The following is a 14,588-nucleotide window of genomic DNA, read 5'->3' on the forward strand; positions in this document are numbered from 1 at the left end:
AACTGAGAAGGCACTAAAGATAGAACAACTTTAACTGTGCCTGCTCCTGTTTACCACTGCCTTCGAGAGCCTTTAAATACAACCGTGTTAACAGGAATTGATTTCAAATCACAGTCTATACAGACCAATTTCTAAGTAACACTAGTTTAGAAAGCTAAAAAATTTTCAGTTGCTGAAATTCACAGATGTCAGTTCATCACAAATGCCTAAAGCATCCTCTGAACTGCTTTGCCCCTGACGCTCCTTTTAGATCACAACAGAAGTCTGACACTGGCAAAGGTTTCCCCTGGGTCCAGGTATCCCATGTCCCTGGAGACCCCCAGCACTTAGGATCTAGCTCATCAAGGAGGCAGGGAACAAATTTATTTACTTTCTTCTTAATCACTGACTAGATGTTTTTCAAAAATTACTTCCCGGGGCTGGCCCTGTGGCCGAGTGGTTAAGTTCGCGCACTCTGCTTCAGCGGCCCAGGGTTTCACCGGTTCAGATCCTGGGCGTGGACATGGCACCACTCATCAAGCCAAGCTGAGGTGGCGTCCCACATGCCACAACTAGAAGGACCCACAACTAAAATGTACAGCTATGTACTGGGGGGCTTTGGGGAGAAAAAGAAAAAAAAATCTGAAAAAAAAAATTACTTCCCAACTGATGTCTTATAATGCAGCGTGCGTGAAATGTAAACACTGGCTTTTCCGTTCAGGCTTTCATACTTAGGGAGCAGCAAGTTCACTCCTCATGTCTTTGACATCATTGGTTCTGCCCATTCAATAGAATTCTTTGCTGGGAACAAGACTCACAAAATGAGCAAGGCAGTTGGACATGGCATAAAAAGCCGAAACGGCAGCTGTGTCCCAGGCGTCTTCTTGGTTGAAGCCATGCACCTCGGGTTTTTTGAAATGGCTGTCTGTTATGTCATCAGCGCAGGAAATAGCAAGTGCAAACACCAGCACTGCCTTGTCTCGAGCAGGGAGGTCAGAATTCCTCCAGCTCACACAGACCTGCAAGAAAACACACAGTCAGAAGCAGAATCTCTGTTCATCACCATACAGCCAGCCAATAAAGCACAGGGCCTAACGAGATGGGCATTAATGAGAAAAGCTAAGGTTAGAAGAAAGGGGCAAAGTCAGGCCAAAATAAACTTTCCAGATGGATAAGTATCTTGGTCAAGTCCAGTGGAATGCAAATCTGGAGCTCTGGCTTGGCACCACCTCTGCCCAGAGGTCTTCTCTGCTTACTCCAGCTCCAAGCACCTCTTTCTCCTCTAAACACCTATGGCATCAAAAATCTCAGAACCAAGACTCAGAGACTCTCAGTACATAAGGACCCAAAATCCCAACCTTTTCATGTGAGAAAAGTGGAGCTCAGATAATTATCCCTTTGTCCCCAATTAATCCCAAACAAGACACAATATTTGCAAAATTAATATCTGACACTTAGCAATTACTATGTGCTAAGAATGTACTCAATGTGTCATATTCATTATCTGACTTAATTCTTATAAATATCCTAGGAAGTAGTATTTTTATTATCACTCCCATTTTATTAGCAAAGAAACAGAAGCTCGGAGAGGTGAAATGACTTCCCCAAGGTCACACAACTAGAGACTGGCCAAGCTGGGATCTGAATCCAACTGTACTGGATTCCAAAGACTATGCTAATAATCATTACCCTGCTGAAGCAAAATCCTGGAAACCACTAAACACCTAAAAACAGAAGAATGGTTCATGAAGCCATGGTACGTCAGCATACCCTGTGGTCACTAGGGAGGCAGGGCCTGAGAGACTGATCCTGGGTAGCAAAGGCCTTGCCGCTAAGCAAGAGGCTCTCAGCAGGGCAAAGGGGATGATGTCCGTGTCCTGGAGCTTTCTTCCAGCTGGCAACAGAGGCCTTCAGGGAATAGTTTGCAAGATCTCCACTCAGGTGGGGTCAGGAGGGAAGGTTGGGAGGTGGGAAGACTAATGACCCTCAATTTCAGGAATAAATCCAGAGAACAGATGATTCTGTTCCCCAGCCCAGAGGATCAGGAATTTCACGGTAGGGACCAGTGGGACTTTGTAAGCTTGGTGACAAACCCCTGTGCGCTGTGTCTTTACTCTTAGTCTATTTCTCTGGGAAGAATTAGCATGACCTCTGATGCCCAAAGGGCCTGACATTGGATGAAGCAAGGAAAGGGTAAGCTGTTGGCTGGGGGATTGAGACCCATTTCACAACCAGTCTTGGTGGGAAAGTGTAAATGGAGGCAGTTCCAGAATGGGAGGTGATAGGTCAGGCTTGGGGCCAGCAGCAGGAAATAAAAGAAAAACTAAGAAACTGGTTTGGGCCCATTAGGAATAATTAGTGGATAGACTAAATTCACACTAGAAAATGCAAACAGTATAACGTAGCAGAAAGAGTGCAAGCTTTGAAAATGGGCTCCACCACATTCTAGTTGTGTGCCCCATGTTAAGTTACAGCTCTGAACCACAAGGGTAAAATGGCTGTAATAAGGCTCAACTGACAGGGGGAGTTGTGTGCATTCAAGAGAGTGCATGCCAAGTATGCAGTACCAGGTCTGGCACAAAGCTGGGGCTCAGCTAACATCCCAAATGTCATGCACACACAGAAGCAGGTGGGTGCAGCGATTGGGACTAGACGGGAGCTCTAGCAATGGGAAGAGCTGGAGGTGTGTGTGTTTCCTGCACCATACCGTGGCATGGGCTTTCCCCTTTCCTCAGATATGAAGAGGCCCTGGAGTGGGTGTGTGTGGGGGCACTAACTTGGGCAGTGAGCACTGGCTTCCTCGGGTAGACCCTGTACTGGGCACTGTGGACAACCACGCTATATGGGTACCTGTCGGCCAGGCTGGTCACCACAATGATGAGTTCCTTGTCAGCTCTGCTGAGCTAGCCTGGGGAGGAAGAGGAGACCTGTCCACAGCCCTGGACAGCAGCTCAGAAAAACCTATACAGGCTCAGCCATATTTTAGCCACAGAGTTGCCCACCCCCTACTCCTCTACCCATTCTCTTATGCATTCACTCCCAGTCCCTCACAACCAATGACTCTATTTTATTTTCTTCACGATACTTAACATTTTCTGAAGTTAGCTTGTTCTTTTATTTTGTTTAGTTGTCCACTGTTTTCTCCTCTCTAGAATATGTTTGAAAGTTTAGGCATTTTCTGACTTGTTCACCGTTATATGCCCAGAGGAGTGCCTGACGTATAGAGATTGCTCAGAAAATATGTATTGAATGAATTACTAAATTCAAGAAACATTTCCTGAGGCCCATCAGGTACTAGACTAACACTTTTAAACAAGGAGGGAAAAGAAGAGAAGAGACTTCCTAACCTCAGGGGACCTGCTGCTTAGGGTAGGGAGAGGCAGAGAAGGCAGGAATGCACTTGGTTTTCAGTTTTCAGAATTACCTTTTCACAGAGGGGCTGGTGGTACTCCTTTAAAGTTCTTTCGTATGTCCAGTCTCATTATTCCTTCTCCACAGCTCTGTAAGGTAGGTAGGGCAGCTTCCATTATTCCCAGCTTACAGATTAGGAAACCACAGCCCGGAGAGCTTGAAAGACCTGCCCAAGGCCATACCAAAAGTAAGAGGCAGCCTTGGGATTGTGACACTGGGTTTTCAGCATGTTTTCTAATGGGATGTTCTGGCAGACAACTGTTGGCTGCTGCCCAGCAGCCATTTCTTCCCTCCGCCCTTGACAAAAGACCCTGGATGGTGTTCAAACATCAGATTGCCATGGGTTTCAGGGAAGGTTAAGTCCTCCCCCAACTCTAACAGGTGAATCCTGATTGGTCTAAACCAATCCCGGTAATTCTATTCCACTTGTCAGTGCCTGGCCTAGGCATGGGCAGGTGACACCATTCTGCCCAATAAGAAAGCAGGGGAAATCAGCTGGGAGCCTTCTTCTCTCTCCAAAAGGAATATGAGGAAGGGGTGTGCCCTCCTAGCCCCTTCCAGGAGTTGTGCAAGGATGTATGTTTGCTCCTGCTATAGGCATCTAATGACTGCTATAGGCATCTAATGAGTCATCACACTGAGGAGGACAGAGGTCAAAAATGCAAAGAACTTGATCCTTGATATCACTCAGCCAATAGATTAACAATCCAGGAGTCACCCTGTCTGTTCTGTGAGACACTGAACTGTCCTTACTATTCCACCAGCTGAACTGGATCTTCTGTCACCTGTAGCTGAGAGCACCCTAACCGATAAGAGGTGCTGAAGGTTCATCACTGGTCTAGAGGACACAGCATGAAGAACATTTATATCAGCCAGGGCAGGGGTTGGGGATGAGGTGGGGAGGTGGGGTGGTACGGACAGGTGAAAGTGGTACTGAGGGAGAGGCTGAGGGCTCCAAACCTTTCCCACCAGCGCAGTTGGGGTTTTACCTTTTCTACCTAATAAATTTCCATACCAGATTTTGTTTGGGAAAAAATCCACAAAATTCTACCACCAAGTTTGAAAAAGAAAAATTTGGAGCAAATGTCTAGGCTCAAAGAAGGGTCTTATAATTTGGCAACACAGAGCACTGACTTTAAACAGTACCCTCAGGAAATAATTCAGGGATGTTCAAAAAGATATGTACAAACATCTGTTACAAGTCCTAAATGTCCTATATTTGGAGATGGCTGAAATAAATTAAAATGCTTCTATTATACAGTGCTATATCATGCAGCCATTAAATATAATGATGTTTTGACCTAGAAAAATGTTCATGATAATATGATCTCATTTTTTAAAAAGTTACATGTATATTTAAACAAAGAAAATAGGGAAGAAGAAAACGCATCAAAATACTAATAGTGGCTGACTTTGGCGGAATCAGATAATTCTTTTTATTTATTTATTATTTTTCTGTGTATTTAATTTTTCTGATTTTTCACCATGTGATTACAGGAAGGAGCAAGGTACCCCGCACTTGTTTAAGCAGCTGGCGTGTATCTCAGTGGGTGTATTTCCACACCGTACGGTAGTGCTGAAGGGGACTACAGAACATGCCTCAGTCACAAGCGGGCAGCCAGCTAAATGACAAAGAGTCCCAGAACCTAAGAGGCTGTGCCTAAGGGAAGAGGGGAAATGTATGTCCTTCTGAGTGGGATACACGTGGACCCCAAAGGAAGGGTTTGTCCACGGCAGAAACTTGGGCAGACTGGGGCAACCAGTTCCACCCCGGCCAACAAAGGTCTGCACTGGCTGTGACTGCCTGCACAAGGTCTCACCTTGTGTCTTAACTTTTTTTTCTGTGTCCTCCATGAGCTCCACAATGTCAAAAGGCAGGTCTTTCTTGTAGAGAATCAGGTAATAGCGGATGGGTTTGGACTTCTCTTCCTGTTGAGTCTCATAAAGGTGCAGGGTCACCACAGACAACTTTTTCCAAAACCTATTTGTCACAAGGCAAAGAAAAGACTGAAAGGAAACAAGGACAACTTTGGATGGGCTTGGATAGCTGGTCTGTATATCTCGGCTAGAAGGAAAGATGGCAAACAGGTTCTGCCTTCTGGGCCCACTCTCACTGAGTCCAAGTCCGCTGCCTCAAGCAATTGTCAAAAGGATTCTTGCGTCAACAGGATACAATGCTGTAATCAATTAGTAATATCTGACCAGGAAGGGGATATGAGGGCGTGGTGGCCCAAGTAACATATTTGCAATACTTGGCTAAAAATATTTGGCCCAGCTCAGATACCACCCAATAGTAGTATAACTTCCTGGAGTTCTTCATGGCCGTGAAGTCTTTCTGCACTCTTCTAAGTCTACCAAGTGACTGCCAGGATTTTATCATCCACTGCCAACCACAGGGATAGTAATGTCACATGATGAGGGCCTAATATGTGCCAGGTCTTTTACACACACTCTCAACGCCCCCAGCAATCCTGCATTTTACAGATATGAAAACCAGGGTTCAGATAGCTTAGGTCACACAGAGATAAACGTTTCAAATGAGATAAATGATTCAAATCCAGATCTGTCTGATTCCAAAGTGTGTGTTCTTCCCACTTGGCAGTCCTGTTTCTTTTAAAAGTCTAACTAAAAATGTAAAAAACTAACAGCATTCTAAATGAAGAGTGGTAAACAAGGAAACAAATATGAATCTGAACAGGCAGCCCCTCATGCCTTTTACCATACAAGGTTCTAAGAGGGGTCAAGAAAATCAAGACTATGCTTTTCTAGAAAGCTCAGTCTGGTTAGGTAATCTGCTTGTGAAAGATAGTGTAATGCAGGGCTGTCTGAAGCCAGACTGCCTGGGTTCAAATCCTACTTCCACTCTCACCCACTGTGTGACTGGAGGCCGGTTACTCCTCTGTCCCCCAGTTTAATCATCTGCAAAGTATGGATAATAATGATACCAAACTCATAGAGCTGTTATGAGAATTTAATGAGTTGATATATATAAAGCTCTTAAAACAGAGCCTTGCACTTGGTAAATACTATATATTAAATACATAAAATGTTATCAGTTTAAACTAAGGGTGTGATCAAAGTATAATGGGGTACACTGTGGATCTATCAATTGTCATTTGCTTACATATTCAATATGAGAGCCAAAGAAAAGATTTGGGCAGCTCCCCTCACACCCGCTGGGAACCCTGTGTGCTCTAGCCATCTACCCGCCTGACATTCACATCTGGCACTCACCTCCATGCATCAAGAGGAAGGTCTAGACTGTGAAACTTTGTAGCTGTGTCACCTCAGTTTTCCCTGCCCACTGGCTAGGGTGAGCAAGAATCTGAGTAACCGGGCCACAGCAACCTGCCACGGGTCCATGAGGCTGCCAGGCCAAAGAGCTCTGCCCACTCAGATTTCAAATTGGGAAATCATAGCTGACAATGAGAGTTGGGGCTGAAAAGTCACAAGGCCATGATGGTCATGAGCACACCAAAGGAGCGAGCGAGAAATTCTGAGTAAGCAGGAGCTGCGAGGAAGAGAAAAGACTCACGGTAGAGGGTAAGGGAGAAAGTTGGTGCTAGGAGGAGATGCAGATGGACAAAAAGGGAAAGGACTAAGAGTAGCTGAGCCTTCTTCACAGCAGAGTCCCCAGGTCCTGCTGTAGAGGGCCCAGAATGACCTTTCAGTGTCGGTTTCCAAGCGGCCTGATTGCTTTGTGTCACAATACTTGAGATAGAGTTCCTGTGTTGACAAGAAGAATCAGAATGACAACTGAGAAAGCAAATGTGCCTTTTCAATCAGGGAGCCTTCTGTGACCCAAAGAAAACAGTGTAGTCAGGAATGAAGCGCTCCTATCATATAAGCTTATTCAAAAAAATAAAAAGCTAACAGTCATATAATGCTTAGCACCTGTCTAATATTACTCTGGCCGCTTTATCTATATTAACTCAAAATTCAAGTTATGTTGGTACTGTTATTATCCCCCTTTTAGAGATGAGACAATGCAGGCACAGAAAATGTGAATCATTGAGCCTGCAGTGGTAGAGCCAGGGTTCGAATCCAGGCAGTCTAGTTCCTGTCCATTCTCATGACCAGTGTGCTGTGCTGTATATACGAGTTCATTGCCAAAGATGGCAACTACTTTCTTAAAATGCTTAAATCTAAGCCAATGTACAAATCTCAAGTCTAGTTCTCCTTTTCCCCTAAACACTTTTTAACGTTTTCATTCTAAACCTTTGAACAACCAGAACACTATTAAAAAGAACAACTTCTATTTCAGTGAAGTACTCCACCAGGCTTGTTGGCAGGAACTTTGCAGGTATTGTCTCCGAATGTTAAATTAAAGATCACCACAGTATCTCCCCTCACTGGGGCTGCCAGGATTCAGCTGCCATGAAGGAATGCAAGCTTAGCATTGCCACAGCTTTTTCAAGAGAAGCTGAATGTGGAAGTTCAAAATGAGACCTGCTGTCAGCCTAATGATGCAGCAAAAAATAGGACAAAGGACTGTGTACGTGGCACAGCAAGGAGGTGCCTCATGTGATTGTGTGTAGACTTTGAGAAAAGACATAGCCGCTCCCCCACCTTCCAGTTACTCAGGGCACTAAGCCCAAAATACCAGACTCCTCCACCCGGCCGTCATCCCGGAACTTCAGACACATCTCTGAGGTGTGGGGAGGCTGGCGCAGCTTTGCTTCTGGGCACTCCTTGCCCTGCTTGTCTGCTGATTTTCTGGTAAACCGCACTAAAGGCAACCTAAAGCTGATCTTGTTCTTGCCAATCTTTGAACCCACACTGGGTGTTATGGATTAGCTCACCCAAAACCGAAATTTTCAAGTGAAATCTCCTGATTATTAAATGTTGACTCACTTGTTTCTCTCCTGGGTATAGATGTTGCAGGATTGGTGTCTGTTGGGGCTGTATTTTGGCTACACGGAGGTTCATTATACTAGTCTGTCAAGTTTTATATGTTTGGAACCCTCCATAATAAAAAAATTAAAAACCATCCTTAAAAAATTATCTTTAAAAAAACCTGTGGGACAAATATACACAAAAAGTCTGCAAGCTGTTAGCTTATAATCACTAGCTTAAAAAGCCAACTGATGAAAAAGTGTTTTCAGGTATGAACACGAGCACAGTACTGGACATTGTTAGGTGAGTGACTAACTAACAGTTCTTACTATTGGTGAACTGTAATCTAAAACTCTGTTTTGTAAAAAAATCAGACATTTCATGATTCTAAAATATAGCGACTGGGTTCCACTACCACTCTTTGTAGCACAGCACAATCCCTAAAGAAAAAATTGGTAAACTGGATGTCGTCAAATTTAAAAACAGGCTTCAAAAGATATCATTACAAAAATGAAAAGACAAGCCACAAACTGGGAGAAAATATTTGCAAATCATGTATCTGATAAAGGATTTATATCCAGAATATATTTTTAAATGTCTTATAACTCAATAGGAAGACAAGCAACACTATTTAAAAATGGGCAAAAGATGTGAATAGACATGTCACCAGAGAAGACATACAAATGGCCATTAAGCACATAAAAAGATGTTCAAGATCGTAAGTCATTAGGGACAAGCAAAGCAAAACCACAATGAGATAATACTCACACTTGCTAAAATGGCTTTAATCAAAAAGACAAAAACAAGTGTTGATAAGAATGTGGAGAACTGGAACCTTTATACATTGGTGGTGGAAATGTAAAATGGTGCGGCAACTTTAGAAAATTTTGCAGTTTCCTAAGAAGTTAAATACAAATTTATCATATAGCCCAGATATTCCACTTCTAGGTACCCAATCCAAGAGAAATGAACACGTATTGCCACAGAGAGACTTGTACACAAATATTAATAGCATTATTCATAATGGCCAAAAAGTGAAAACAACCCAAATGGCCATCAACTTGTAAATGGATAAACAAAATGTGGTGTGCCCATACAGTAGAATACCATTCAGAAATACGAGGAATGAAGGACTAACACGTGCTACAAACATAGATGAACCTCAAAAACATCACGCTGAGGGAAAGAAGCAAGATGCCAATAACTACATATTGTAAGATTCTATCTATACGAAACGTCCAGAGAAGCCATGCTATTGAGACAGAAAGTAGCTTAGTGGTTGTGTGGGGCTGGGGTAGGAATGGGAATTGAGTGTAAATGGGAATGAGGGATCTTTTTAGGGTGACTGAAATGTTCTAAAACTGGATTTTAGTGATGGTTGCACAACTCATAAATTTACTAGAAATCATTGAATTCTATATTTAAAGTGGGCGAAATTTATAGTATATAAATTACGCCTCAATAAAGCAGTTTTTTAAAATGCTGTATGTATGGGGGGAGCGTTAAAATATCCTATTTGGTTTTATTTTATTTTTATTTATTTATTTTTTTTTTTGAGGAAGATCAGCCCTGAGCTAGCATCTGCCAATCCTCCTCTTTTTGCTGAGGAAGACTGGCCCTGAGCTAACATCGGTGCCCATCTTCCTCTACTTTATTTATATGTGGGACTCCTGCCACAGCATGGCTTGATGAGCTGTGCCATGTCCCCACCCAGGATCTAAACCAGCGAACCCCGGGCCAATGAAGCGGAATGAGCGCACTTAGCCACTTTGGCATCAGGCTGGCCTCCCTATTTGATTTAGAGTGAGATTTGAGAAAGGTTTCACAAGAGTGGAAGAAGAGCTAACCTCTCTGCCCTACCATACTTTTTTGTTTTGTTTTGTTTTTTTAAGATTTTATTTTTTCTTTTTCTCCCAAAGCCCCCCTGGTACACAGTTGTATTATTTTAGCTGTGGGTCCTTCTAGTTGTGGCATGTGGGATGCCACCTCAGCGTGGCCTGATGAGTGGCACCATGTCTGAGCCCAGGATCTGAACCAGCGAAACCCTGGGCCCAGAGCGCGGAACTTACACTCGGCCTCGGGGCAGCCCCTACCACACTTGTTTTAAGACGGACAACTACATCATGCCCAGAGTCTGACCCAGGTGTACAGGAGAGGACTTTAATTTGAGTTTCTCAGCTTGACCAACAACAAATGCAGTTGCCAGCAGACTTCTGTTAATAAAAAGATGAATGGCCTGTGCAACGGTGGACTGGTCATACACTTAAACGACAGCAAAGGAGTTTTTAAAAAGGCGTAAATCCACAGGACAACAACAGAAGAGCAGACAATAGCAGATAAAAGTTTTCAACAAATGTTTGAAAGACAGAATGTGGAAGAAGTGGTAACTAGTAGAATGGAGATAGTTCCACCTGAAAAGCTGCAGGTGGACTTCTGAAGACGGTGGGGTTGGGGGGTGCCTATCTGTTCCCCAGGACCCCAAGGAGGCTCAGCCCTTGGAAGGACAGACACTACTTGGTAAATGCAGGTGGAGCAGCTAAGTCCAGACAAAATGGCCGCACCACTTGATCCCCTAGCCAATGACCAGGCTGCGATCCCCACCTCCACTCCCAGAACGATGGCTGGTGCTCTGAAGGAACGAACTGTGGATGAGGGCGGCTGCCTCTTGGGACAGGGACTAGAGGAACTTCTTCCATCCTCTCAAACGGACACCCTGTACCCGTTAAGCAGTGACTCCCATTCCCCTCTCCTCCAGCCGCTGGCAACCGCGGCTGTTTTACAAAAGCCTTGTAGACTTTTAAAATTATTTACCTACATTAATTAGGTGAAAATTAGAAGTGAGTATTTTCAAGAGTGGGAGTGATGTCCCTGTTTTTCCTCAGACATACTGTTTTTAGCCTAGCGCAAAGGTAAACTAAGTAGTCCCTGTAGGGATAGGTGACATAAAATATTTATAAAGCTGGAGAAATATCCAGCAAGTTTAAGTTAGTGGGGCTCTTCCTGGTACAGAAGCTCCTTCACAGACTTGATACAGTGCCTTTGGTCTACTACTTCTACGGTCCAGGCACGTGTGTGTGTGTGCATGTGTGCATGCATGTGTGTATGTATAAATTTTGTAGTTGCAATCTGATGGTTCGTGCTATGATAAATTATGACAGTGAGCTCTGAAAGCTCAGATGAGGGATAGTTAGCTCCAGCCCAGTTTTGAAGGAGAGGTTAAGAAGGGAGCGGGAGATTGGTTTGTTACATTAAAAAGAGTTCTAGGGGCCACCCCTGGCATAGTGGTTAAGTTTGCATGCTTCGCTTGGGCAGCCCAGGGTTCATAGCTTCCGATCCTGGGCTCAGATCTATGCACCACTCAAGCCATGCTGAGATGGCGTCCTACATGCAAAATAGAGGAAGATTGGCATAGATGTTAGCTCAGAGCCAATCTTCCTCACCAAAAAAAAAGAAGAAGAAGAAGAAGAAGAAGAATTTAAAGCAGAGGGCATACATGGCATGAAGAATGGCACAGATCAAGGCATGGAGGCAGGAAATTTACAAGTGATGATTGCTCAGAAGAAGTGAAAGTCAGAGAGGAGCAAGATGAGGGTGGCAAGGTTAGCAGAGGCCAGGATCACAGAGACTCTTGGTTTTTTCCTGGAGGTGATAAGATGCCCCTGGCCGGTTCTGAGGCAGGAGAAAGGCATGGTCAAAGCTGTGTTTATTTTTTATTTGTTTTGCAGTAACTTTTTCCATTATTTGCTACATCAGGCTGAACTGCCATGGAGAAGATATCTGTTTTGCCTATCTCAACACACATGAAACACATGAAAATTTTCAAACAAACAAAATTTGAAACAATTGAATTAAAACCAACCCTGTGCCCATCATCCAGATTCGACAACTATTAGAATTTTGCCACACTTGATTCATCTATCCCTCTCCTTTTTCTGTAGAAATATTTCTTTTATTATCATAAAATAAACATAACAAATTTACCATTTTAACCATTTTTAGGTGTACAGTTCGGTGGCGTTAAGTTCATTCACATTGTTTTGCAACCATCACCACCATCCATCTCCAGAACATTTTTTATCTTCCCAGACTGAAGCTCTGTACCCATTAACCAGTACCTTCCACTCTCCCCTCTCCCAACCTCTGGCAACCACTAATTGACTGTCTCTATAGATTGGTCTATTCTGGATATTTCATATAAACAGATTCATAAAATATGTGACCTTTTGTATCTGGTTTCTTTCACTTAGCATACTGTTTTCTAGGTTCATCCATGTTGTAGCATGTGTCAATACTTTTTGTTCCTTTTTAGGCTTGAATAATATTCCAGTGTGTGGATATGCATTTTGTGTACCCGTTCATCAGTTGATGGACATTTAGGTTGTTGGCACTTTTGGGGCTATTATGAATAATTCTGCTATGAACATTCAAGTGCAGTTTTTGTGTAGACATAGGCTTTCAAATCTCTTGGGTATATCCTAGGAGGGTAGTTGCCATGTTATATGGTAATTCTATGTTCAACTTTTTGAGAAACTGTCAAACTGTTTTCCACAGTGGCTGCACATTTTCCACTCCCACCGGCAATACACGAAGGTTCCAGTTTCTCCGCATCCTCGCCAACACTTGTCATCTTTTTGACTATAGCCATCCTACTGGGGGTGATGTAGTACATCTCATTGTGGTTTTACTTTGCATTTCTTGGGCTAATGACGTTGAACATCTTTTCAAGTGCTCATTGGCCATTCATATATTTTCCTTGAAGAAATGTCTACTTGGATCCTTTGCCCATTTTTAAATTGGGTTATTTGTCTTTCTATTATTGAGTTGTAAATGTTCTTTGTATATTTTAGATACATGTCCCTTATCAGATACATGATTTTCAAATATTTTCTCCCATTCAGTGGGTTGTCTGTTCACGTTCTTGATGGTGCCTTAGAAGCACAAAAGTTTCTAATTTTGATGAAGTCCGATTTTCCTATTTTTTCTTTGTGCGTTTGTGCTTTTGGTGGTGTCATAGCTAAGAAACCACTGCCAAATCCAAGGTCACAAAGACTTATCTGTACGTTTTCTTCAAAGAGTTTCATAATTTTAGTTCTGACACTTAGGTCTTTGATCCACTTTTGAGTTCACGTTTGTATGTAATTTGAGAGAGGGGTCTAATTTCATTCTTTTGCATGTGGATATTCAGTTGTCCCGACACCATTTGTTGAAAGTTTTTCTTTCCTCATTGAGTTGTCTTGGTACCCTTGTCAAAAATCAGTTGACCATATATGTGATGGTTTACTTCTATAGAAATAGTCTCACTTCTCTTCCATTGATCTACATCTATCCTTATGCCAGTACTACACTGTCTTAATTACTGTAAGTAGTAAGTAAGATTTGGAATCAGAAGTGTAAGTCCTCCAACTTTGTTCTTTTTCAGGATGTTTTTGGCTCTTCTGGGTCCGTTGAATTTCCATATGAATTTTAGGATACATTCGTCAATTTTTACAATGAAGACAGGAGGGATTTTGACTGAATCTGTATATCAATTTGGGGAGTAGTATTATCTTAACAGTATTAAATCTTCTGATCCATGAACATGAGGTATCTTTCCAATTATTTAGATCTTTAATTTTTTTCAACGATGTTTTGTAGTTTCCAGAGTTTGTTTGGCATCTCTTTTCTTAAAGTTATTCCCAAATGTTTTATTCTCTTTGATGCTATTGCAAATGGAACTGTTGTCTTAATTTCATTTTTTGGTTGTTCATTTCACGTGTATAGAAATGCAATTGATTTCTGCATATTGTTCTTGAATCTGGCATCCTTGCTGAACTCGCTTGTTAGTTCTAACAGGGTTTTTTATGGATTCCTTAGGGTTTTCTATGTACCAGACCATTTCACCTGCATATAGAGGTAGTTTTACTTCTTCCTTTCCAATCTGGGTACCGCTCATTTCTTTTTCTTGCTGAACTGCCTGGGATGGAACCTCTAGAACAATGTTGAATAAAGTGGAGAGGGCAGACTTCCTTGTCTTGTTCCTCATCTTAGGGAAAAAGCTTTCAGTCTTTCACCATTAAGTATGACATTAGCCATGGGTTTTTCATAGATGCCCTTTATTAGGTTGAGGAGATTCCTTTCTAATCCTAGTTTATTGAGTGTTTTTATCATGACAGGGTGTTGCACTTTTCCAAATACATTTTCTGCATCTATTCAGATAATAATGTGGTTTTTGTCCTTTATTCTGTTGATATGGTTTATTATTTTAAGTGATTTCAGATGTTAAAAGACCTTGCATTCCTGGGATAAACCCCATTTGGTCATGGTGTATAATCCTTTTTATATGTTGCGATTCAGTTTGCCAGGATTTTGTTGAGGATTTTTGT

Source organism: Equus asinus, chromosome 10 (genome assembly GCF_041296235.1).
Source record: "Equus asinus isolate D_3611 breed Donkey chromosome 10, EquAss-T2T_v2, whole genome shotgun sequence".
NCBI lineage: Eukaryota > Metazoa > Chordata > Mammalia > Perissodactyla > Equidae > Equus > Equus asinus.